The sequence below is a fragment of the Microcebus murinus genome, chromosome X (assembly GCF_040939455.1).
Source record: "Microcebus murinus isolate Inina chromosome X, M.murinus_Inina_mat1.0, whole genome shotgun sequence".
NCBI classification, from domain to species: domain Eukaryota; kingdom Metazoa; phylum Chordata; class Mammalia; order Primates; family Cheirogaleidae; genus Microcebus; species Microcebus murinus.
In genome coordinates, this window is record NC_134136.1 from 57889763 (window position 1) to 57917174 (window position 27412).

Sequence of the window (27412 nt, forward strand, 5' to 3'; positions counted from 1 at the left end):
TTCATTTGTTTAATAAACAGTAGGAATTGTTCTTTTGTCAATTTTTTTTGCCTCATTTGTGCCTGCCTCTGTTACACCAGCACATGATATGGCTTCTCTTTGCTTAGGAGGGTGGCCACCAATGCTTCTCCATTTGTTCTCCTTCCTCAAGGAAAAGTGTTCCAGACTGTTTTGTGTACAAAATCCCGCAACAAACACATGTGCTGTTCTATCACATCAAAATAACCTATCTTGTGCACTGTGACGCTGCTACCACAAGAAACCTAAAGTCTATGGCTATAGAAAAAGATAAACTGGCCTGTACCATTCTTTGGGGGGAGGGACAGGAAACAGGGGCCACAAGTCCTGCCCTGGGCTCTGGGAGGTTTCCTCAACCAAAGCCCCACCCAATAACTTCCTGGGACTTAACTCCATTCTACCACTCAATAACAATCTCTGATACATGGACATCGCCTTTGTCATACCAGCATTAATCCTGTACCCAGAGCTCCTGGAATAATTCAAGAGAAGCCAGAGAGGCCCAGTTCCAGGCAAGGGCCAACTTGGCCTTTCCACTGAACCACCCTTCGAAACCGAAATCCCTCAAGGGAATAAAGCGATATGGCATACAGTGTTTGAAAACTATTTCCGCACGATGGCAGTAGTGCTCTATCTATGATAACAAGTACTGATCCCTAGGCCCTCTTCTCCCGCCCTTCCTGTCTGAAAAAACGACTTGAAGACATAGAAGTGCCAGGAAATATAGTAGCCTTCCATTTTGCCCAGCTTCAGGAAACTTATTCAGGCTGCTGAACTTTGCCTTTGGTTTCCATCTAAAACTTAACTGAGCCTTAAATCCACCACTCTTATCAGGCCTATTCTTCATTTAAGAATTAAATTTCCAAAAGGCCTTGCCTTACCAGTTTTGTTCTTGTTCATTCAGCATTACACTTCCAGCATTTTCCCAGGTTATCAAGTTGTCTGCTTCTGCCAGGCAAGTCTAAAGAATCCAGGCCGAAACAGAAATATAAAATAGTAAAAACTCAAGGCTTGGAAGACATCACTAAATACCAATAGTCATGTCCTTGCATGGCTCTTCCATCTCTCAGGCTCCCAATGAATTCCATATTTTCTGCATAAAGACCTAGGCCATAAGTGTTGAATGCTGGCAGCCATGGTTAGAGTGTTAAGAGACGCACCCAGAGGGATCTCATCACTATATATGCCATACAGTGCCCTACATGGCAGGATATAGAATTCCAATCAGAGGATACTCAAGAGTTATGTCTTGTTATTTCAGTCACCATTAAAAGACAAGCATTTTCTCCTGTCATTAAATGACCTTTGATTGGTTCCTATGACTATTGGGTATTTGGTGGGGTGGTTGGGAGAGGGTTTGTGTTATCATTTATCTCTGCAGAGATATGCCTAAAAACCATTTTCTGCTTACTAACACAGAATGCTTGCCAAGGATTTGGAAATACTCATGGAATGATAAAGAGTAAAGCACTATCATAAAAACTATTAAGACTACTGATACCCACTCATTGCATTGTCCCCCTCAAAAAAAAAATAATAAATAAAAGACCACTGATAACCTTTTGGATTACGTCCTTCCACTCCTTTCAATACAGGCAAAATGTTGTATGTGTGTCCATACGCAACAATATATTTATATTAAATTTAATATATAAAATTATAAATATTAAAATTGCATGTGTGTACATTATAGTATGCATAAGAAATTGTCACGCCTGATTTTTGGGCAATTTTATAATATTATATTAAATTGTTAAGTGTTCATTTTCACTAAATCATAAAAAATGCTTTTTATTCACCCATTTATTATATATTTTCCATCTAGTATATTTAATATACTACACATTGTATACACATGTATGTGCACATTTATTTCACATTAATAACATTTTAACTCATACACAGTGTCATTGTATACAAAGTCTTCTGTACCACTTTATGTAAATTGCATGCTCCCATATCAACATATATTTTCCCTAGCTGGAAATTTCTTTTTTTTTTTTTTTTTTTGAGACAGAGTCTCGCTTTGTTGTCCAGGCTAGAGTGAGTGCCGTGGCGTCAGCCTAGCTCACAGCAACCTCAAACTCCTGGGCTTGAGTGATCCTTCTGCCTCAGCCTCCCGAGTAGCTGGGACTACAGGCATGCGTCACCATGCCCGGCTAATTTTTTATATATATATCAGTTGGCCAATTAATTTCTTTCTATTTTTATAGTAGAGACGGGGTCTCGCTCTTGCTCAGGCTGGTTTTGAACTCCTGACCTTGAGCAATCCGCCCGCCTCGGCCTCCCAAGAGCTAGGATTACAGGCGTGAGCCACAGCGCCCGGCCTGGAAATTTCTTTATACTACATTCTAGAAATAAGTTTCTCTTCTAAAGAATTACAAAGGTAACACTTGCTGTTGGTAACCTTTTCACATTTTAAGACTTTAAACACTTAAAATTTAGTAAATTTTATTTAATAAATAATTGCAATTAAATTTAAATTTTAATTTAAATTTTAAATTAATTTAAATTAAAATAAAATTTCACAATTGAAAAAATCATAGAGCCAAAAATAAATATCTCAATCAAAACTAGAAGAAATAGTTTTTAAAGTTCTTAGCCATACGTTCTGATATCTTCCCTATCCATATATATTTTAATATTAAGTCCCAGTTACCTTGTACACTGAGGTCACAAGATACATACACTCAATCAAGCAGAAAAGGATTTTTAAAGAACATGGGTGACTTCAATCGACCTCTTCCTGTGATCAATTAGAGATATAAACATATTAGGTCTCAAACAGCCAACAGATCAAGTTTTGAACAATAATTTCTTCTGTACTATTTTTTCTGGGTTATTTCTCAAATTACAAATATATTATCAGCTTCTTGAAAAATCTATCAAGAATACATAATGTATCAAGAACAAATGGAAACACTTTATCTCAAATCGCACTTTTTCAGGACTGCAATATTAGCACCTTAATGAATATATTGGTTAAAATATTATATAAGTGATATACAACTGTTTATACTAACTGATGATATTTAACTAAATAGATTTAGCATAGGCAGGGTGCAGGTGGCTCAGACCTGTAATTCTAGCACTCTGGGAGGCCAAGGCCAGAGTTCGAAACCAACCTGAGCAAGAGGGAGACCCCATGTACACTAAAAAATAGAAACAAATTAGCTGGACAAAGTAAAAATATGTAGAAAGAAAAGTTAGCCAGGCATGGTGGTACATACCTGAAGTCCCAGCTACCCATGAGGCTGAGCCAAAAGGTCTGTTTGAGCCCAGGAGTTTGAGGTTCCTGTGAGCTAGGCTGAAGCCATGGCACTCTAGCTAGGACAAGAGAGGGAGACTCTGTCTTAAAAGAAAAAAGAAAAGAAATAGATTTAGCCTACATCTCATCAATGTATTCCTGATATTGCAAAGGACAATGGTAACGTGCATACAGAATAAACATTTCCATTTCTCTTCTTCAGATCCATCGTGGTCACACTATACATGGACTTTGATGCCCTGAATTCTTGATTCAATATTGCACAGTGGGCACTTCCTAATAGGATTAACTATACATGGGGAATATCATAGTTTTCTATGATTAAATTTCATAGCATTCTTCTAATCTTAAGCAAATCATAAGAATAATATATATATGGAAAAGAATCACTAAATGGAGCAAATATATAGAAGTAAAGTAATGACAATCTTGATAAGTTTAATAGATAGTTCACTGATGTTCGATCTGTTGTATTCTGCTCTTTTATATTTACTATTTAATTGTGTATGTGTGGGCATATGTGGACAGGTTGTTAGGATTTATCGGTATGAATTTTTACTTACAGGATAATTGTAAAATATCCTTGTAACATGAGTTGCTTCTTTCTATCATAGTTTTCTAAGGTCCTAAACCATATAAGCTTTTTCATGTCATTTATTAAGATTCAGAGAGCTGGATATTCTGTTAAGGAGAATTTGGAAATAGCATTCTGGTAGCATATAAATTTAAAGTAGAATCTTTATATCTTGCATGTATGTAGAAATGCACATGTTTTAAAGAAAAATACATCTTGAAATATGTTATTTTCTCAATTATATATTGGGATGATGTTTGTTTCTTGATCTATTTTAAATTACAAATGTAAGCTTTTCTCATTCTCAACATTTCAAGACGTCGGACAAGTATTAGTAAAACTTGAAGGCAAGCGATTGGAAACACCACTCCAGAAAATTACACAGTATTAATTATAAAGTCGGGAACATTTTCTTCCCTAAATCAAAGGTGTAGACAATTCTCCTAATAAAGATTTGGAGAATGGATTTCGATCTTCCCAAAGGCTTAAAAAGACTACCTGCTATAGGTGAACGGAATCTATAAAACGGAACCTTTTCTTCTTTCCACCCTCACTCTTGCAAAAGAAATTTCAATGATCCACTATAGCCCGACCTCTCTACTTTCCTTTGGAAGTGTAGCTGTGTGATCACTTTGGGAAGGCAGTCTCTGGACAAAGGGTATTACATGTGAAATGTTAACTGATGTTGACCAACAGACCTTTGAAATAGTGAACCAATTAACAATATTTCTCAACTGGTAGGAGCTTGTCCAATTCTATAAATCATTACAACAACAGTGATCTCAATGGCTTCATTCTCAAGGGACTTGCTCAAGGCTATGATGAAGAGTGAGGGGCAAGATGGAAGAACTTACTGAATTGCAATTGACTTCAGTACTGGTGAATTTGAGACTCTCTGATAATATAGAGAGGCGACTCAGCCATTTGCCACAAATCTGGCTGGGTGGTTTCCACTTTAAATTTTCTTTTTTAAACAGCTTTTGATCTGAAATGAGTGTCATAGTTTGGACAGTATATAGGGTTAGCAATAGTTACAGTATCTTGTGAATGGTCCTGGTGCCATGCTTGAATTCCTGGGACTTAGTAAGGTGCTATTGCTTTGTGCTTCCATCCATTCCCTGGCCAGATGCAATCTCTTAATGAAAATCAAAATGTGCATGAATACAACATTCTGGAGCATGAGAAATTCCAGAACTTGGACTACATCTTTCCAACCCAAAGGTCTAACTCCAGATGTGGTGCACTGTCTTCATACATCTGGTTTACCTAGTCTAGCATATGGTCAAGTTAAACTATTACTGCACAACAGGCAGTTTAACTCATCTGATACAAGGTTTCTCTCTGTCACCTGCTTAGCTGAAGTAGCCTAAAGAGGTGAGAGGTCATCGTATACCTTCATAGGTGAATTGAGACCATTGAGACATCATTTGTCCAGTGTCTCCAAACCCTCCTTGGCTGATCTCAACCACTAACATCCTCAATGACAGGTACACCCAGGCAAGGACACCAGAAGGGCCAGTATCCTGAGAAACACAATGATCCTTGTTATATTTGCTAGACACTTACTGGCAAGACTTATAAGTCCACCTGAGTAAGCCGAGTTCAGGTGGTGATCATATATAACAGAGGTGCACTAGACAACATTCCTTTATATATAAATACATATGACCAGTCTGCAAGCACAGATATAAGTATGGGCAAATATTGGTACATGTATTTATAAACTAGTGTATCCATAAGCACAAGGTTTCTTGACAATTAATGCTTAAACACTAGAAAATTTGAGTACTTTTTCATTTGTTTAATAAACAGTAAGAATTCATCTTTTGTTAATTATGTATTTAATTCCTTTGCTCATCCTGCCTTTGGTTTCAATACAACAGAATCCAAATGTTAAACATTTATTGTCACAGGAAGCTCACTTCTAAGCACAAGACTAAATCATCTTGGACTACTCTAAGAGGACAAATGCTGACAGAGTGAAGACATTAGAAGAGGAGCACTAGAACGGTTCTCAGTTTCACAGCAAATTTCAAATAATCCTAGATATTCTTCCCCAAGTTGGGAACACGAAGCACAGATTTGAGAATATTCGGCACCAAAACAATTGCCATCTTCTCCGCCTTACCAGATATCTTCACATGGAACTCATATAGTGGTGACAAGGAGAACATTTATAAAGTATGAGGAGCACTGCTAGCCTTCAAAAACCTCAGCATTCTCTGGGAGAACAACTGAGAGATAAGAACCCCTCACCGTCCTCCTCCAATCTCCAAGAGAACTGAGACTGGAATGGAGCCTTTGCCTTAAACAAGAGAAAGCAGATGCAAGTCACGGTCCTTCTGCCTTTTGGCCCAGAGAATCTCATATTTTTTTGCCCTTTGTGCCTGCGCTGCTCCCCCACCACACGGTATGTCTTTTCTTTGCTTAGTAGGGCGGCCGCCAATGCTTCTCCATTTGTTCTCCTTCCTCAAGGAAAAGTGTTCCAGACTTTTGTTGTGTATGAAATCCCCCAGCAAGCACATGTGCTGTTCTATCATCTCGAAAAAACCTGTCTTATGCACTGCGACGATGCTACCACAAGAAACCTGGACTTCGATGACTGCAGAACAGGTGAACTGACCTGTACCATCCTTTGAGAAACAGGGACAGGAGACAAGCCCACATATCCTGCAATGCCCTCTGGGAGGTTTCCTCTACCAAAGCCCCACGCAACAACTTCCTGTGCCTGGACTCCATTCTACCCCTCAGTAAATATCTCGGATACCTGGACATCACCTTTGTTATACCAGCATTAATTTTGTACCCAGAGCTCCTGGAATAACTCAAGAGAAGCCAGAAAGGCCCAGTTACAGGCCAGGGCCTACTCAACCTCTCAGCTGAACAAACCATTCTAAACCAAAAGTCCTCGCAGGAATGAAGCAATAGGGCATACAGTGTTTGAAAACTATTTCCGCATGATGGCAGTAGTGCTCCATCTATGATAACAAGTTCTGCTCCTTGGCCCTCCTCTCCCGCCCATCCTGTCTGAAAAAACGCCATCAAGACATAGAAGAACCAGGAAATATGGTAGCCTTCCATTTTGCCCAGCTTCAGACAACTTCATCAGGCTGCTGCACTTTTGCCCTTGGTTTCCATCTAAAACTTAACTGGGCGCTAAATCCACCACTCTTATCAGACCTATTCTTTATTTAAGAATTATATTTCCAAAAGGCCTTGCCTTACCAGTTTTGTTCTTGTTCTTCCGGAATTTTCCCAGGTTATCAAGTTGTCTGCTTCTGTGGTGCATGTCTCAAGAAAACAGGCCTGAACACAAAAAGAAAATGCTGAAAACTCAAGGCTTGGAGGACATTACTAAATACGGATCCACATGTCCTTGCCTGGCTCATTCATCTCTCAGGCTCCCAATGAATTCCATATTTTTTGCATAAAAACCAAGGCCATAAGAGTTGAATGTTGGCAGCCATGGCTACACTCTTAGGAGAAGGACTCAGAGGGTTCTCACCACTATACATGCCAAACAGTGCCCTTCATTGCAGGATATATAATTCCAATGAGAGGATACTCAAGAGTTATGTCTTGTTATTTCATTTACCATTAAAAGACAAGCATTTTCTCCTGTCATTAAATGACCTTGCATTGCTTCCTTTGACTATTGGGTATTTGGTGGGGTGGTTGGGGAGAGGGTTTGTATTATCATTTATCTCTTAAGAAATAAGCCTCAAAACCATTTTCTCATTAGTAACTAAGACAGAATGTTTCCCAGGATTTGGAAATAACCATGCACTGAGAAAGAGTAAAGCACTGTCATAAAAACTATTAAGACCACTGATATCCTTTTGGATTATGTCCTTCCACTCCTTTCAACACACACAAAATGTTATATTTATGTCCATACACAACAATAAATTTATATTAAATTTAATATATAAAATTATAAATATTAAAATTGGATGTTTGTACATTATAGTTTGCATAAGAAATTTTCACACCTGACTTTTGTAAAATTTGACATTATATAAAATTGTTAAGTGCTCATTTTTAGTAAATCATAAAAAATACTTTTTACTGCCCCATTTATTATATATTTTATACATAGTATATATAATATACCATACAATGTATACACATGTATGTGCACATTTATTTCACTGTAATTACATTTTGACTCATACTGTGTACTTTTATACAAAGTCTTCTGTACCACCTTATGTAAATTGCATACTCCCATATCAACATATATTTTCCCTAGCTGGAAATTTCTTTATACTACATTGAAGAAAGAAGTTTCTCTTCCAAAGTATTGCAAAAGTAACACTTGCTGTTGGCAACCTTTTCATATTTCAAGGGTTTAAACACTTAAAATTTATTAAATTTTATTTAATAGATAATTAAAATTTATTAAATTTCACTTGAAAAAATCATGAAGCCAAAAATAAATACCTGAATCAAAATTAGAAGAAATAGCTTTTGAAATTCGTTGCCATACGTTCTTACATCTTCCCTAAGCATATATATTTTAATATAAAGTCCCAGTTACCTATTACCTCCAATGTTCAGACATGCTTTCCTCACATTATATTTTGAGGTCTGTAAAAACATCATTAACTACTTCTTAGAATATGCAATTTTTTAATTTTGCCTCTCTATATATTTTTACAGGTCTTAGAATTAAAGCATACCTGTTTACAAAATAATCAGACACAATAGCCATGTAAAAAAAAGTACACTGAGGTCACAAGGTACACTCAATCAGGCAGACAAGGAATTTAAAAAAAAAAATGGATGTCTTGAATCTACCTGTTTTCTGTGATCAATTAGAGATACAAACATAATAGATCTAAAACAGCCAACAGATCAATATCTCAACAATAATTTCATCTGCACCTATTTGTTTTGTGTTGTTTCTCAAATTACAAAGACATTACCCGCTTATTCAAAAATATATCAAGAATACACAATGTATCAAGAACAAATGGACACACTTTATCTCAAATCCCACTTTCCCCAGGAGTCCAATATGAGCAAATCAATGAATATATTGGTTTAAATATTATAAAAGTGATATACCACTGTTCATCATACCTGATGCTACTTAACTAAATAGATTTAACCTAGGGAGGGCTCAATGGCTCAGGCCTGTAATCCTAGCATCTGGGAAGCCAAGGTGGGAAGATGGCTCGAGATCAGGAGTTCCAACCAACCAGAGCAAAAGCAAGACCCCATCTATACTAAAAAATAGAAAGAAATTAGGTTGACAATTAAAAATACATACAAAAAAAAATTAGCCGGGCATTGAGGTGCATGCCTGTAGGCACACCTACAAGGGAGGCTGTGGCAAAAGGATTGCTTGAGGCCAGAAGTTTGAGGAGGCTCTGAGCTAGTTTGACGCCATGGCACTCTAGCCAGGATAGGAGAGCGAGACTATGTTTCAAATAAAAAAAGAAAAGAACAAAAATAGATTTACCCTATACCTCATTAATATATTCCCCGTATTCCAGAGCATAAAGCTAATGCACATACAAAATAAACATTTACATTTCTCTTCTTTAGATCCATCCTAGTTACACTATACATGGAGTTTGATGCCCTGAATTCTTGACTCAACATTTGACAGTGGGCATTAACTAATAGCTTTAACTATACATGGGAAACATGATAGTTTCTTAGAGTTAAATTTCATAGCATTCTTCTACTATTAATAAAATCATAAGAATAACATATATGTAAAAGAATCAGCAAATGGGGCAAATACAAAGCAATGAAATAATGATAATCTTGAAAGTTTAATAGTTCACTGATGTACAATCTCTTGCATTCTGCTCTTTTATATTTACTATTTAATTGTGTATGTGTGGGAATATATGGACAGGTTGTCAGAATTTAGTGGTATGAATTTTTACTTACAGGATAAAAGTAAAATATCGTTATTACATGAGTTGCTTCTTTCTATCATGGTTTTCTCAGGTCCTAAACCACATAAGCCTTGTCATGTCATTCAATATGTTTCAGAAAGCTAGATTTTCTGTTAAGGAGAATTTGGAAATAGCATTCTGGTAGCAAAAAACTTAAAAGTAGAATCTTTATATCTTGCACGTATGTAGAAATGCACATGTTTTAAAGAAAAATACATCTTGTAATATGTTATTTTCTCAATTATATATTCGGAGATGTTTATTTTTTGTTTTTTTTTAAATTTCAAATGTGAGGTGTTCTAATTTTTAACATTTCAAGACTTCAGACAAGTGTAAGTAAAACTTGAAGGCAAGCCATTGGAAACACCACTCTAGAAAGTTACACACTGTTAACTGTAGGTTGGAACTTTCCAGATAATTCCATTGTGCCAATTCACAGTTTTGAATCCATATTTTTTATGCGTACAACTTGAATTAAACACGTACACAAGAGATAGACACAGTGAGACTTAATTTTTCATTTCAATTTTTTGGTGTTAGCCTACTAGAATGGTTTAATCCCAAAGTTACAACATTTTGCATTTCATTCCAAAGCAAAGGTGTACACGGGTCCCCAAATAGGGACTTGGAGAATGGATTTCAATCTTCCCAAAGCCTCAAAAAGAATAACTGCTATAGGTGAAGAGAATCTGGAAAATCAACCCTTTTCTTCTTCCCACCCTCACCCTTGAAAAAGAAATTTCAATTATACTCTTTAGCCCCACGCCTCTACTATCCTGTGGAAGTGTAGCTGTGTGATCACTTTGGAAAGGCAATCTCTGGACAAAGGGTATGACATGTCAAATGTTAACTGATGTTGACCAACGGACCTTTGAAACAGTGAACCAATTAACAATACTTCTCACCTATTAAGAGCCTTTCCCATTCTATAAATCATTACAAAAACAGTGATATCAATGGCTTCATTCTCAAGGGAATTGCTCAAGGTTATGATGAAGAGTAAGGGGCATTATGGAAGAACTTACTGAATTGCAATTCACTTCAGTACTGGTGAATATGAGAGTCTCTGATAATACAGAGAGGCGACTTACTCATTTGGCACATTTCTGGCTGGGTCGTTTTACCTTTAACTTTTCATTTTGAAACACCTTTTGATATGACATGAGTGTCATAGTTTTGGAAGTATTTAGCGTTAGCAATAGTGACAGCATCCTGTGAGTGGTCCTGGTGCCATGCTTGAATTCATGGGACTTAGTAAGGTGCTATTGCTTTTTGCTTCCATCTACTCCCTTCCCAGATTGAATCTCTTAATGAAAATCAAAATGTGTGTGATACAACATTTTCGAGCATCACAGGTTCTAGGACTAGGGCTACCTCTTTGTCACCCAAAGTTCTAACTCCACATGTGGTGCACTATCTTCATACATCTGGATTCCCTAGTCTAGGATATGGTCAAGTTAAATCATTACTGCACAACAAGCAGTTTAACTCATCTGATACAAGGTTTCTCTCTGTCACCTGCTTAGCTGAAGTAGCCTGAAGAGGTGAGAGGTCATCGTATATCTTCATAGGTTACCTGAGACCATTAAGACATGATTTCTCTAGTGTCTCCAAACTGTCCTGGGCTGATCTCAACCAGTAACATCCTCAATGACAGGTAGACCCAGTGAAGGACACCAGAAGGGCCAGTTTCCCCAGAAACACAATGATCCTTGTTATATTTGCTAGACACTTATTGGCAAGATTTATAAGTCCACCTGGGTAAGCCGAGTTCAGGTGGTGATCATATATAACAGAGGTGCACTAGACAACATTCCTTTATATATAAATACATATGACCAGTCTGCATGCACAGATATAAGTATGTGCAAATATTGGTACATGTATTTATAAATTAGTGTATCCATAAGCACAAGGTTTCTTGACAATTAATGCTTAAACACTAGAAAATTTGAATTATTTTATGTGTATGTAATAAACAGTTGGAATTCTTCTTTGGTAAATTGGGTATTAAATTCCTTTACTCATCCTGCCTTTGGTTTCAATACAACAGAAACCAATTGTTAAACAATTTCTGTCACAGGAAGCTCACATCTAAGCACAAGACTAAATCATCTTCCACTACTACTAAGAGGTCTAATGCTGACAGTGTGAGCACAGTAGAAGAGGGCCACCAGAATGTTTCTCAGTTTGGCAGCGAATCTCAAGTAATCCTAGATATTCTTCCCAAAGTTAAGAACAAGAAGCACAGATTTGAGAATATTCGACACCAAAACAATGGCCATCATGTCAGGCGTACTAAGTATCTTCACCTAGAACTCTTATACATCAGTTACAGAGGAGAACAATTGTTAAGTATGAGGAGCACTGCTAGTCTTCAAGGACCTCAGCATCCTCTGAGAGAACAACTGAGAGATAAGCACCCCTCACCCTCCTCCTCCAACCTCACCAAGAGAACTGAGACTGGAATAGAGTCTTTGCCTTAGGTAGGAGAAAGCAGATGCAAGTCGCTCTCTTTACCGCCTTTGGACCCAGAAAGTCCCTTCTGGCCTTCCTCATATTGTTTGCCTCCTTTGTGCCTGCCTCTGCTCCACCAGTAAATGGTAGGGCTTTTCTTTGCTTACTTGGGTGGCCACCAATGCTTCTCCATTTGTTCTTCTTCCTCAAGAAAGTGTTCCAGACTTTTGTTGTGTACAAAATCCCCCAGAAAGCACATGTGCTGTTCTATCACCTCCAAATAACCGGTCTTGTGCACTGTGATGCTGCTACCACAAGAAGACGGAATTCTATTGCTCCAGAACAAGGTGAACTGGCTGTACCATCCTCTGAGGTACTTGGACAGGTGAGGAGGGGCCACAGGTCCTGCCCTGGGCTCTGGGAGGTGTCCTCAACCAAATCCCCACCCAACATCAACTTCCTGTACTTGTACTCCATTGTTCCCCTCAATAACAATGGCTGATACCTGGACATCACCTTTGTTATACCAGCATTAATCCTGTACCCAGAGCTCCCGTAATTACTCAAGAGAAGCTAGAGAGGCCCACTTCCAGGCCAGGGTCTACTCAGCCTCTCCACTGAACAAACCAATCTAAACTGAAAGTCCTGACAGGAATGAAGCAATATGGCATACATTGTTTGAAAACAATTTCCGCACGATGGCAGTAGTGCTCCATATATAATAGCAAGTGCCTTGCTCTAGGCCCTCCTCTCCCGCCCATTCTGCATGAAAAAACGCCATCAAGTCATGCAAGTGCCAGGAAATATGGTTGCCTTTCATTTTGCCCAGCTTCAGGAAATCTGATCAGGCTACTGCACTTTTGCCCTTGGTTTCCATCTAAAACTTAACTGACCCCTAATTCCACCAATCTTATCAGGCCTATTCTTTATTTAAAAATTAAATTTCCGGCCCCGCGCGGTGGCTCAGGCCTGTAATCCTAGCACTCTGGGAGGCCGAGGCGGGCGGATTGCTCCAGGTCAGGAGTTCGAAACCAGCCTGAGCAAGAGTGAGACCCTGTCTCTACTATAAATAGAAACAAATTAATTGGCCAGCTAATGTATATAGAAAAAATCAGCCGGGCATGGTGGTGCATGCCTGTAGTCTCAGCTACTCGGAGGCTGAGGCAGGAGGATTGCTTGAGCCCAGGAGTTTGAGGTTGCTGTGAGCTAGGCTGATGCCATGGTACTCACTCTAGCCTGGGCAACAAAGGGAGACTGTCTCAAAAAAAAAAAAAAAAGTTAAATTTCCAAAAGGCCTTGCCTTACCAGTTTTGTTCTTGTTCATTTAGCATTACATTTCCAGCATTGATCCAGGTTATCAAGTTGTCTGCTTTTGGGGTGGAAGTCTCAAGAATCTAGGCCTAAACAAAAAAAGAAAATGCTGAAAACTCAAGGCTTGGAGGACATCACTAAAAACCAATCCACATATCCTTGCCTGGCTCATTCACCTCCCAGGTTCCCAATGAATTCCCTATTTTCTGCATAAAGACCTAGGCCATAAGTGTTGAATTGTTGGCAGCCATGGCTAGAGTCTTAAGAGAACACTCAGAGGGTTCTCATCACTATACATGTCATACAGTGCGCTACATGGCAGGATGTGTAATTCCAAACAGAGGATACTCAAGAGTTATTTCATTTACCTTAAAAAGACAAGCATTTTCTCATGTCATAAAAGGACCTTCAATTGCTTCTTATGACTACTGGGTATTTGGTGGGGTGGTTGGAGAGAGGGTTTGTATTATCATTTATCTCTTAAGAAATAAGCCTCAAAACCATTTTCTCATTTGTAACTAGGACAGAATGTTTGCCAAGTCTTTGGAAATAACCACCCACTGCCAAAGAGTAAAGCACTGTCATAAAAACTATTAACACCACTGATAACATTTTGGATTACATCCTTCCATTCCTTTCAATCCACACAAAATGTCATGTTTATGTCCATATACAACAATGGATTTATATTACATTTAATATATAAAATTATAAATATTAAAATTGGATGTTTGTACATTATAGTTTGCATAAGAAATTGACATTCCTGATTTTTGGGCAATTTGACTATATTATACAAAATTTTTAAGTGTTCATTTTCACTAAATCATGAAAAATGCTTTTTATTGCCCCATTTATTATATATTTTGATCTACTATATTTAATATACAATACATTATATACACGTGTACGTGCACATTTATTTCACTTTAATTACATTTTGACCCATACTGGGTGTACTTTTAAACAAAGTCTGCTGTACAACCTTTTGTAAATTGCATGCTCCCATATCAACATATATTTTCCATAGTTGGAATTTTCTCTCTACTGTATTCTAGAAAGGAGTTTCTCTTCCAAGTAATCACAAAAGTAACACTTAATGTTGCCAACCTTTTCACATTTTAAGAATTTTAATTCCTAAAATTTATTAAATATATAATTAAAATGTATTGAATTTCACAATTTAAAAAGCAATAAAGACAAAAATGAAAATCTCAATCAAAACTAGAAGAAATAACTTGTAAAATTCTTTGCAATATATAAATTCTTCTTTGTTTTTTTTTTGAGACAGAGTCTAGCTTTCTTGCCCAGGCTACAGTGAGTGCCATGGCGTCTCCCTAGCTCACAGCAACCTCAAACTCCTGAGCTCAAGCGATCCTACTGCCTCAGCCTCCTGAGTAGCTGGGACTACAAGAATGCACGATCACGCGGGCTAATTTTTTCTACATATATTATTTGGCCAATTAACGTCTAGTATTTATTGTAGAAACGGGATCTCGCTCTTGCTCAGGCTGGTTTCCAACTCCTCACCTGGAGATATCCACCCGCCTCGGCCTCCCAGAGTACTAGGATTATAGGCGTGAGCCACCACGCCCGGCCTATATATTCGTATTATCTTCCCTATCTGTACATATTTTTAACATAAAGTCCCAGTTACCTTTTACCTCAAGTGTTCAGACTTGCTTTCCTCACATTATACTTTGAGGTCTCTGAAAAAATCATTAACTAGTCCTTAGAATATGGAATATTTTTCATGTTGCCTCTCTGTATATTTTTACGTTTCTCAGAATTAAAGTATACCTGTTTACAAAATAACCAGACACATTAGCCATGTATAAAGAAGTACACTGAGTTCACAAGTGATACTCAGTCAAGCACACAAGGGTTTTAAAAAATCATGGGCGACTTCAATCCACCCCTTTTCTGTGATCAATTAGAGATATAAATATAGTAGGTCTCAAACAGCCAACAGATCTAGTTTTCACAAATAATTTCTTCCAAACCTATTTGTTCTTGGTTGTTTCTCAAATTACAAATATATTATCAGCTTCTTGAATAATCTATCAAGAATACACAATGTATCAAAAACAAATGGAAACATTTTATCTCAAATTCCACTTTCCCCACCAGTCCGATATTAATAGCTTAATGAATACATTGGTTAAAATATAATAAAAGTGATATAAAACTATTCATACTAACTGATGCTATTTAGCTAAATAGATTTAGCCTAGGAAGGGTGAGGTGGCTCAGACCTGTAATTCTAGCACTCTGGGAGGCCAAGGCAGGAGACAAAACCAACCTGAGCAGTAGCAAGAGCGAGAAGCCCTCTCTACTAAAAAACTAGAAACAACTTAGCAAGACAAACTAACAATATTTAGAAAAAAAAGTTAGCTGGGCATGCTAGTACATGCCTATATTCCCAGCTACCCAGGAGGCTGAGGCAAAAGGACTCCTTGAGCCCAGCAATTTGAAGTTGCTGTGAGCTAAGCTGAAGCCATGGCACTCTAGCCTGCCCAACAAAGTGAGAGACTCTGTCTAAGAAGAAAAAAGAAAAGAAAAAAATAGATTAACCTACGTCTCATCAACATATTCTCCATATTCCAGAGCACAATGCTAAAGCACACACAGAGTAAACATTTCCATTTCTCTTCTTCAGATCCATGGTGGTCACACTATACATGGACTTTGATGCCCTGAATTCTTGACTCAATATTGGACAATGGGCACTTCCTAATAGCATTAACTATACATGGGGAATGTCATAGTTTTGTATGATTAAATTTCATAGCATTCTTCTAATCTTATGCAAATCATAAAAATAACATATATCTGGAAAAGAATCACTAAATGGAGCAAATATAGAGAAGTAAAGTAATGATAATCTTAAGAAGTTTAATAGATAGTTAACTGATGTTCGATCCTTTGCATTCTGCTCTTTTATATTTACTATTTACTTGTCTATGTGTGGGCATATGTGGACAGGTTGTCAGGATTTAGTGGTATGAATTTTCACTTACATGAAACATGTAAAATATCCTTTTAACTTGAGTTGCTTCTTTCTATCAGTTTTCTCAGGTCCTAAGCAACATAAGCCTTGTCATGTCATTCAATACATTTAAGAAAGCTGGATTTTCTGTTAAGGAGAATTGGAAATACCATTCTAGTAGCATAAAAATTTAAAGTACAACCTTTATATCTTGCATGTATATAGAAATGCACATGTTTTAAAGAAAAATACACCTTGAAATATGTTATTTTCTCAATTATATATTGGGAGGATGTTTGTTTCTTGATCTTTTTAAAATTTCAAATGTAAGCTTTTCTCATTTTCAACATTGGAAGACTTCAGACAAGTATTAGTAAAACTTGAAGGCAAGCCATTGGAAACATCACTCTAGAAAGTTAAACACTATTAATTGCAAAGTCGGGAAATTTCCAGATCATTCCTTTGTGCCTATTCATTTTTTGAATTCATATTTTTATGTTTCAACATGAATTAACCATGTATGTAAGAAATACAGTCAGAAATTATTTTTCATTTATATTTTTTGGTATTGGCCAACTAGAATGGTTTAATCCCAAAGTTACAACATTTTGCATTTTACTCCCTAAATCAAGGGTGTAGACAGTTCCCTTAATAAAGACTTACAGAATCGATTTCAACCTTGTCAAAGACTTAAAAAAACTACCTACCATACCTGAATGGAATCTGTAAAATGGCCCCTTTTCTTCCTCCCACCCTTACCCCTGAAAAATAAATTTCAATGATCCCCTTTAGCCCCACCTCTCTACTTTCCTGTGGACATGTAGCTGTTTGATCACTTTGGGAAGGCAGTCTCTGGACAAAGGGTATGACATGTCAAATTCTAACTGATGTAGACCAATGGACCTTTGAAACAGTGAACCAATTAACAATACTTCTCGACTGGTAGAAACTTGTCCAATTCTACAAATCATTACACAAACAGTTATCTCAATGACTTCATTCTCAAGTGACTTCCTCAAGGTGATGATAAAGAGTGAGAGGCATTATGGAAGAACTTACTGAATTGCAATTCACTTCAGTACTGGTGAATTTGAGACACTCTGATGATAAACAGAGGTGACTTAGCCATTTGCCACATTTCTGGCTGGGTAGTTTTCCTTTTAACTTTTCATTTTCAAACAGCTTTTGATCTGAGATGAGTGTCATAGTTTGAACAGTATTTAGCGTTAGCAATAGATACAATATCTTGTGAATGGTCCTGGTGCCATGCTTGAATTCCTGGAACTTAATAAGGTGCTATTACTTTGTGCTTCCATCCATATTACTTTGTGCTTCCATCCACTACCTGGAGAGATGCAATCTCTTAATGAAAATCAAAATGTGTGTGAATACAACATCCTGGAGCATGAGAAATTCCAGGCCTAGGGCTGCCTCTTTTTCACCCAAAGATCTAACTCAACATATGGTACACTGTCTTCATACCTCCGGTTTCCCTAATCTAGCATATGGTCAAGTTAAACTATTACTGCACAACAGGCAATTTAACTCGTCTGATACAAGGTTTATCTTTGTCACCTGCATAGCTGAAGTAGCCAGAAGAGGTCAGAGGTCATCATAAACCTTCATAGATTACTGAGACCATTGAGACATGATTTCTCCAGTGTCTCCAAACACTCCTGGGCTCATCTCAACCAGAGTAACATCCTCAAGACCAGCTAGACCAAGGCAAGGACACCAGAGGAGCCAATTTCCCCACAAACGCCATGGTCCTTGTAATATTTGCTAGACATTTACTGGCAAGTGTTATATATAACTGCACCTGCATAAGCAGAGTTCAGGTGGTGATCATATATTACAGAAGTGCACTAGAATAACATTCCTTTATATATAAACATATATAACCAGTCTGCATGTATAGATATAAGTATGTGTTAATACTAGTACATGTATTTATAAACTAGTGTTTCCATAAGCACAACATTTGTTGAAATTAATGCTTAAACGCTGGTAAATTTGAGTTTTTTCACATTTCTTTAATAAACAGTTGGAATAATTCTTTTGTGAATTGGGTATTTAATTCCTTTACTCATTCTGCCTTTGGTTTCAATACAACAGAAACCAATTGTTAAACATTTTCTGTCACAGGAAGCTCACATCTAAGCACAAGACTAAATCATCTTGGACTACTCTAAGAGGACAAATGCTGACAAAGTGAGAACAGTAGAAGAGGGGCACCAGAACAGTTATCAATTTTGCAGCCAATCTCACATAATCCTAGACATTCTTCCCCAAGTTAGGAATAAGAAGCAAAGATTTGAGAGTATTCGCCACCAAAACAAAGGCCATCCTGTCAAGCTTACTAGATATCTTCACATGGAACTCTTATATAGTAGTGATAGAGGAGTACAAGTATTAAGTATGAGGAGCACTGCTAGGCTTCAAAGACGTCAGCATCCTCTGGGAGAACAACTGAGAGATAAGAACCCCTCACGCTCCTCCTCCAAACTCACGAAGAGAACTGAGATGGGAATAGAGTCTTTCCCTTAGGCAGGAGAAAGCAGATGCAAGTCACTGTCTTTGCTGCCTTTTGGCCCAGAGAATCCCTTCTGGCCTTCCTCATATTTTTTTGCCTCCTTTGGGCCTGCCTTTGCTCCCCAGCACATGATATGGCTCTTCTTGGCTTAGTAGGGCAGCTGCCAATGCTTCTCCATTTGTTCTGCTTTGGCAAGGAAAAGAGGTCCTGACTGTTGTGTACGAAATCCCCCAACAAGCACTTGTGCCGTTCTATCATCTCTAAATAAACTGTCTTGTGCATTGCGATACTGCTACCACAACAAGCCCAAACTCTATGGCTGCAGAACAAGGTGAACTGGCCTGTACCATCCTCTGAGGGACATGGACAGGAGATGAGGGGCCACAAGTCCTGACCTGGGCTCTGGAAGGTTTCCTCCACCATAGCCCCACCCAACAACTTCCTGTTCCTGTACGCCATTGTTCCCCTCAATAACAATCTCTGATACCTGGACATCGCCTTTGTTATACCAGCCTTAATCCTGTACCCAGAGCTCCCAGAATAACTCAAAAGAAGCCAGAGATGCCCAGTTCCATGCCAGGGCCTACTCAGCCTCTCCCCACTGAAGGACCCTTGTAAATCAAAAGTCCTCACAGGAATGAGGCAATACAGCATAAAGTGTTTGAAAACTATTTCCGCACGATGGCAGTAGTGCTCCACATATGAAAACAAGTTCTGCTCCCTAGGCCCTCTTCTCCCGCCCCTCCTGTCCCAAAAAACGCTGTCAAGTCATAGGAGTGCCAGGAAATATGGTAGCCTTCCATTTTGCCCAGTTTTAGGAAACTTCATCAGGCTGCTACTATTATTACATTTGGTTTACATCTGAAGCTTAACTGAAGCCTAAATCCACCACTCTTCTCAGGCCTATTTTATTTAAGAATTAAATTTTTTTCAGTATGATGTTGGCTGCGAGTTCCGTAAAAAAAATAAAATAAAAATAAATTAGTATAATAATTTAAAAAATATATAAAAAGTAATAAAATTTAAAAAAAAAAGAAATAAATTTCCAAAATGGCTTGCATTACCGGTTTTGTTCTTGTTCATTAAGCATTACATTTCCAGCATTTACTGAGGTTATCAAGTTGTCTACTTCTGGGGTGCACGTCTCAAGAAACTAGGCCTAAACAGAGAAAGAAAATGCTGAAAATTCCAGGCTTAGAGGACATCACTAAATACCAATACTCATGTCCTTGCCTGGCTCCTCCTTGCCATGGTAATCCATTTCTCAGGCTCCTACTGAATTCCATATTTTCTTCAGAAAGACTGAGGCCATAAGTGTTGAATTGTTGGCAGCCATGGCTACAGTCTTAAGGGAAGCACCCAGAGAGATCTCATCACTATATATGCCATACAGTGCCCTAACATGACAGGATATATAATTCCAATCAGAGGATAGTCAAGAGTTATGTCTTGTTATTTCATTTACCACTAAAAGACAAGAATTTGCTCATGTCATTAAATGACCTTTGATTGTTTCCTATGACTATTGGGTTTGGTGGGGTGATTGGGGAGAGAGTTTGTATTATAATTTATCTCTTAAAAAACAACCCTCAAAACCATTTTCTCATTTGTAACTAAGACAGAATGTTTCCAAGTCTTTGGAAATAACCACACATTGACAAAGAGTAAAGCACTGCCATAAAAACTATTAAGAGCACTGATAACCTTTTGAATTAGGTCCTTCCACTTCCTTAGAGTACACACAGAATGTTATATTTATGTCCATACACAACAATAAATTTATATTAAATTTAATATATGAAATACATATTAAAGTTCAATGTTTGTACATTATAGTTTGCATAACGAATTATCACTCCTGATTTTTGGGCAATTTCACTATATTATACAAAATCTTTAAGTGTTCATTTTCACTAAACCAGGAAAAATGCTTTTTATTGCCCCATTTATTATATATTATCCATTCTAGTATATTTAATATATGTCACATTGTATACACATGTATGTGCACATTCATTTCACTTTAATTACATTTTGACTCATATTGTGTGTACTTTTATACAAAGTCTTCTGTACCACCTTATGTTATGTATGTAAATTACATGCTCCCATACCAACATATATTTTCCCTAGTTGGAATTTTCTCTCTACTGTATTATAGAAAGGAGTTTCTCTTCCAAGGAATCACAAAAGTAACACTTGCTGTTAGCAACCTTTTCAAATTTTAAGAATTTTAATACCTAAAATTTATTAAATTTTTTAAAATAAATAATTAAAATTTATTGAATTTCAAAATTTAAAAAACAGAAAAGGCAAAAATAAATATCTCGATTAAAACTACAAAAAATAACTTGCAAGTTCTTTGCCATAAATTTTTATATCTTCGCTATCCATATATATATATATATATCATAAAGTCCCAGTTACCTTGTACCTCAAGTGTTTAGACATTAGTTCCTCACATTATAATTTGAGGTCTTTGAGAAAATCATTAACAACTCCTTAGAATATGCAACATTTCAATGTTGCCTCTCTCTATATTTTTACATTTGTTAGAATTAAAGCATATCTGTAATAAAATAAGCAGACATATTAGCCATGTACAAGGAAGTGCACTGAGGTCACACGTTACATTCAATCAAGCAGACAAGGGTTTTAAAAAACATGGGTGACTTCAATCCACCTCTTTTCTGTGATCAATTAAAGATATAAATTCATTAGGTTTCAAACAGCCAACAGATCAAGTTTTCACAAATAATTTCTTCTGCACCTATTTGTTCTTGGCTGTTTCTCAAATTACAAAAATATTTTCAGCTTCTTGAAAAATCTATCAAGAATACACAATGTATCAAAAAGAAATGGAAATACTTTATCTCAAATCTCACTCTCCCCAGGAGTCCAATCTTAGCACCTTAATGAATATATTGGTTAAAACATTATAAAAGTGATATACAACTGTTTATACTAACTGATGCTATTTAACTAAATATATTTAGCCTAGGCATGGCGGGGTGGCTAAGGCCTGTAATTCTAGCAATCTGGGAGGCCAAGGCAGGAGTTCAAAACCAACCTGAGCAATAGCGAGAGCGAGACGCCGTCTCTACTAAAAAATAGAAAGAAATTAGCCAGACAAACTAAAATTATGTAGAAAAAAAGTTAGCTGGGCATGGTGGTATATACCTGTATTCCCAGCTACCCAGGAGGGTGAGACTAGAGGTCTGCTCTAGACCAGCAGTTGGAGGTTGCTGTGAGCTAGGCTGAAGCCATGCCACTCTACCCTTGGAAACAAAGCAAGATTCTGTCTGAAAAAAAGAAAAGAAAAGAAAAAAATAGATTTAGCCTACATCTCATCAATATATTCCCGATATTCCATAGCACAATGCTAACGTGCCTACAGAATAAACATTTCCATTTCTCTTCTTCAGATCCATCGTGGTCACACTATACATGGACTTTCATGCCCTGAATTCTTGACTCAATATTGGACAGTGGACACATTCTACTAAGATTAACTATACATGGGGAATATCATAGTTTTGTATGATTTAATTTCATAGCATTCTTCAAATCTTAAGCAAATCATAAGAATAACATATATCTGGAAAAGAATCACTAAATGGAGTAAATACATAGAAGAAAAGTAATGATAATCTTGAGAAGATTAATAGATAGTTCACTAATGTTCGATCCTTTGCATTCTGCTCTTTTATATTTATCATTTAATTGTCTAGGTGTGAACATATGTGGACAGGTTGTCAGGATTTAGCGGTATGAATTTTCACTTACAGGATACATGTAAAATATCCTTTTAACTTGAGTTGCTTCATTCTATCATAGTTTTTTCAGGTCCTAAGCGACATGAGCCTTGTCATGTCATTCAATACATTTCAGAAAGCTTGATTTTCTGTTAAGGAGAATTGGAAATACCATTCTAGTAGCATAAAAATTTAAAGGAGAATCCTTATATCTTGCATGTATGTAGAAATGCACATGTTTTAAAGAAAAATATATGTTGAAATATGTTACTTTCTCAATTATATATTGGGACGATGTTTGTTTCTTGATCTTTTTAAAATTTCAAATGTAGCTTTTCTCATTTTAACATTTCAAGACTTCAGACAAGTATTATTAAAACTAGAAGGCAAGCCATTGGAAATATCACTCTAGAAAATTACACACCATTAATTGCAAAGTAGGGAACTTGCTAGATAATCCCTTTGTGCCAACTCACTTTTTTGAAACCGTATTTTTATGTTTAAAACATAAATTAACAATGTATGTAAGAGATAGAATCAGACTTAATTTTTCATTTGTATTTTTTGATATTGGGCAACTAGAATGGTTTAATCCCAAAGTTAGAACATTTTGCATTTTCTTCCCTAAATTAAGGGTGTAGAATGTTCCCCTAATAAAGACTTGCTGAATGCATTACCATCTTTCCAAAGGCTTAAAAAGACTACATGCCATACCGTAAGGGAATCTGGAAAATGGACCCTTTTCTTCTTCCCAACCTCACCCTTGTAAAAGAAATTTCAATGATCCTCTTTAGCCCCAACTCTCTACTTTCCTGTGGACATATATATAGCTGTGTGATCACTTTGGGAAGGCAGTCTCTGGACAAAGGGTATGATATGTCAAATGTTAACTGATGTTGACCAATTGACCTTTGAAACAGTGAACAAAATAACAATATTTCTCACCTGGTAGGAGCTTGTCCAAATCTATAAATCATACAAAAACAGTGAATTCAATGGCTTCATTCTCAAGGGACTTGCTCAAGTTTATGATGAAGACTGAGGGGCATTATGCAAGAGCTTGTTGAACTACAATTCACTTCAGTAATGGTGAATTTGAGACTCTCTGATGATACAAAGAAGTGACTTAGCCATTTGCCACATTTCTTTCTGGGTGGTTGTCCTTTAAAATTCTCATTTTGAAACAGCTTTTGATCTGAGATGAGTGTCATAGTTTGGATAGTATTGAGGGTTAGCAACAGGTACAGTATCTTCTTAATGGTCTTGGTGTCTTCCTTGAATTCCTGAGACTTAGTAAGGTGCTAATGCTTTGTTTTTCCATCCATTCCCTGGCCGATGCAATCTCTTAATGAAAATCAAAATGTGGGTAAATAAAAAATTCTGGAGCATGATAAATTCCAGGACTAGGGCTACCTCTATCACCCAAAGTTTAACTCTACATGTGGTTCAATGTCTTCATACATCTGAATTCCCTAGGTTACCATATGGTCAAGTTAAACTATTACTGTACAGCAGGCAGTTTAACCCATCTGATACAAGGTTTCTTTCTGTCACCTGCTTAGCTCAAATAGGCTGAAGAGGTCAGAGGTCATCATTTACCTTCATAGGTTATTTGAGACCATTGAGACATGTCTTCTGAAGTGTCTCCAACCCCTCCTTGGCTGATCTCAACCAGTAACATACTCAAGCAAAGCTAGATCCAGGCAAGACTGCCAGAAGAGCCAATTTCCCCAGAAAACCAATGGTCCTTGTAATATTTGCTAGACACTTACTGGCAAGAGTTATAACTGAACATGGGTAAGCAGAGTTCAAGTGATGATCATATATTACAGAAATGCACTAGACAAAATTCCGTTATATATAAATACGTATATAATCAGTATGCTTGCATAGATAAAAGTATGTGCAAATACTGGTACATGTATTTATAAACTAGTGTATCCATAAGCACAAGGTTTCTTGACAATTAATTTTTAAACACTAGAAAATTTGCATTATATTTTGTTTCTTTAATAAACAGTTAGAATTCTTTTTTTGTGAATTGGGTATTCAATTCCTTTACTCATCCTGCCTTTGGTTTCAATACAACAGAAACCAATTGTTAAATAAATTCTGTCACAAGAAGCTCACATCTAAGCACAAGACTAAATCATCCTCCACTACCCTAAGAGGTCAGATGCTGACAGAGTGAGGACATAGAAAACGGGAACCAGAGCAGATCTCAATTTTGCAGCGAATCTCAAGTAATCCTAGACATTCTTACCCAAGTTGGGAACAAGAAGCACAGATTTGAAAATATTCAGCACCAAAACAATGGCCGTCTTGTCAGGCTTCCTAGGTATCTTCACATAGAAGTCTTATACAGCAGTGACAGAGGAGAAAAATTGTTAAGTGTGAGGAGCACTGCTAGGCTTCAAGGACCTCAGCATCCTCTGGGAGAACAAGTGAGAGATAAGAGACCACCTCTCCCTCCTTTCCAACCTCACCAAGAGAACTGAGACTGGAATACAGCCTTTGCCTTAGGCAGGAGAAAGAAGATGGAAGTCACTCTCTTTACTGCATTTTGGCCCAGAGAATCCCTTCTGACCTTCCTTACATTTTTACCTCCTTCTTGCCTGCCTCTGCTAGCCCAGTACATGGTATGGCTTTTCTTTGCTTACTAAGGTGGCCACCAATGCTTCTACATTAGTTCTCCTTCGTCAAGGCAACGGGTTCCAGACGTTTGTTGTGTATGAAATACTGCAGAAAGCACATGTGCTGTTCTATCACCTCCAAATAACCTGTCTTGTGCACTGTGACGCTGCTACTACTAGAAGCGAAAATTCTATGGCTCCAGAACAAGTTAACCTAGCCTGTACCACCCTCTGAGGGACAGGGACAGGAGATAAGGGGACACAAGTCCTGCCCTGGGCCCTGTGAGGTTTCCTGAACCAAAGCCCCACCCAACAACTTCCTGTGCCTGGTCTCCATTCTGCCCCTCAATTACAATCGCCGATACCTGTTCATTCCCTTTGTCATACCAGCATTAATCCTATATCCAGAGATCCCAGATTAACTCAAGAGAAGCCAGAGAGGTACAGTTCCAGGCCAGGGCCTACTCAGCCTCTCCACTGAAGGACCCTTCTAAATCGAAAGTCCCCACGGGAATGAAGCAATATGGCATACTGTGTTTGAAAACTGTTTCCGCACGATGGCAGTAGTGCTCCATATATGATAACAACTTGTGCTCCCTTGGTTCTCTTCTCCCGCCCTTCCTGTCTGAAAAAACGCCATCAAGATATAGGAGTACCAGGAAATATGGTAGCCTTCCATTTTGCCCAGCTTCAGGAAACTTCATCAGGCTGTTGCACTTTTGCCTTTGGTTTCCATCTAAAACGTAAAGGGGCCCTAAGTTGACCACTCTTATCGGGCCTATTCTTTATTTAAGAAATAAATTTCGGCCTGGCCCAGTGGCTTACCCCTGTAATCCTAGCACTCTAGGAGGCTAAGGCAGGCAATTGCTCCAGGTCAGGAATTGGAAACCAGCCTGAGCAAGAACAAGACCCCATCTCTACTATAAATAGATATAAAATAATTGGACAACTAATATATATATAGAGAGAGAAAAATTAGCCGGGAATACTGGTGCATCCCTGTAGTCCCAGCCACTTGGTAGGCTGACTCAGAAGGATTGCTTGAGCCCAGGAGCTTCAGGTTGCTATGAGTTAGGCTGAAGCCAAGGAACTCACTCTATCCTGTACAAAAAAGGGAGACTCCATCACAAAAAAAAAAAAAAAAAAGAATTAAATTTCCAAAGGGCCTTGCCTTACAAGTTTTATTCTTGTTCATTCAGCATTACAATTCCACCATTTTCCCAAGTTATCAACTTGTCTGCTTTGTGGTGCAAGTCTCAAGAATCTAGCCCTAAACACAAAAGGAAAATGCTGAAAACTCAAGGCTTGGAGGACATCACTAAATACCAATCCACATGTTCTTGCCTGGCTCATCCATCTCTCAGACTCCCAATGAATTCCAGATTTTCTGTATAAAGACCTTGGCCATGAGTGTTGAATTGGTAGAAGCCATGGCTAGAGTCTTAAGAGAAGCACCAGAAATATCTCATCATTATATATGCCATGCAGTGCCCTACATGGCAGGATATATAATTCAAATCAGAGGATACTCAAGAGTTATGTCTTGTTATTTCATTTACCATTAAAAGACAAGCATTTTCTTATGTCATTAAATGACTTTTGATTATTTCCTATGACTATTGTGTATTTGGTGCGGTGGTTGGGGAGAGGTTTTCTATTATCATTTATCTCTTAAGAAATAAGCCTCAAAACCATTTTCTCTTCAGTAACTAAGACAAAAGGTTTGCCAAGGATTTGGAAATAACCATGCACTGAGAAACAGTAATGCACTGTTATAAAAACTATTAAGACCACCAATAACCTTTTGGATTATGTCTTTGACTTTATGTTTATGTCCATACGTAACAATAAATTTATATTAAATTTAATATATAAAATTATAAATTTTAAAATTGGATGTTTGTACATTATACTTTGGAGAAAAATTGTCACGTCTGATTTTTGGGCAATTTGACAATA

The 27412-nt window shown here is 37.4% G+C and overlaps 1 long non-coding RNA gene across 14 annotated transcripts in view; it reads right to left on the reverse strand.

Annotated features, from left to right (window-relative positions):
* LOC105871432 (uncharacterized) overlaps positions 1-27412 on the reverse strand; it is a 175555-nt gene that overhangs the window by 46122 nt on the left and 102021 nt on the right. For 13 of the 14 annotated variants that reach the window (XR_012915978.1, XR_012915980.1, XR_012915982.1 and 10 more), the window contains 3 exons: positions 13538-13632; positions 7086-7166; positions 900-3370 (listed from right to left, as the gene is read on the reverse strand). This is a non-coding gene — a long non-coding RNA (uncharacterized LOC105871432). The remainder of the gene's footprint in view (positions 1-899; positions 3371-7085; positions 7167-13537; positions 13633-27412) is intronic. The other variant, XR_012915974.1, reaches the window with a different exon arrangement.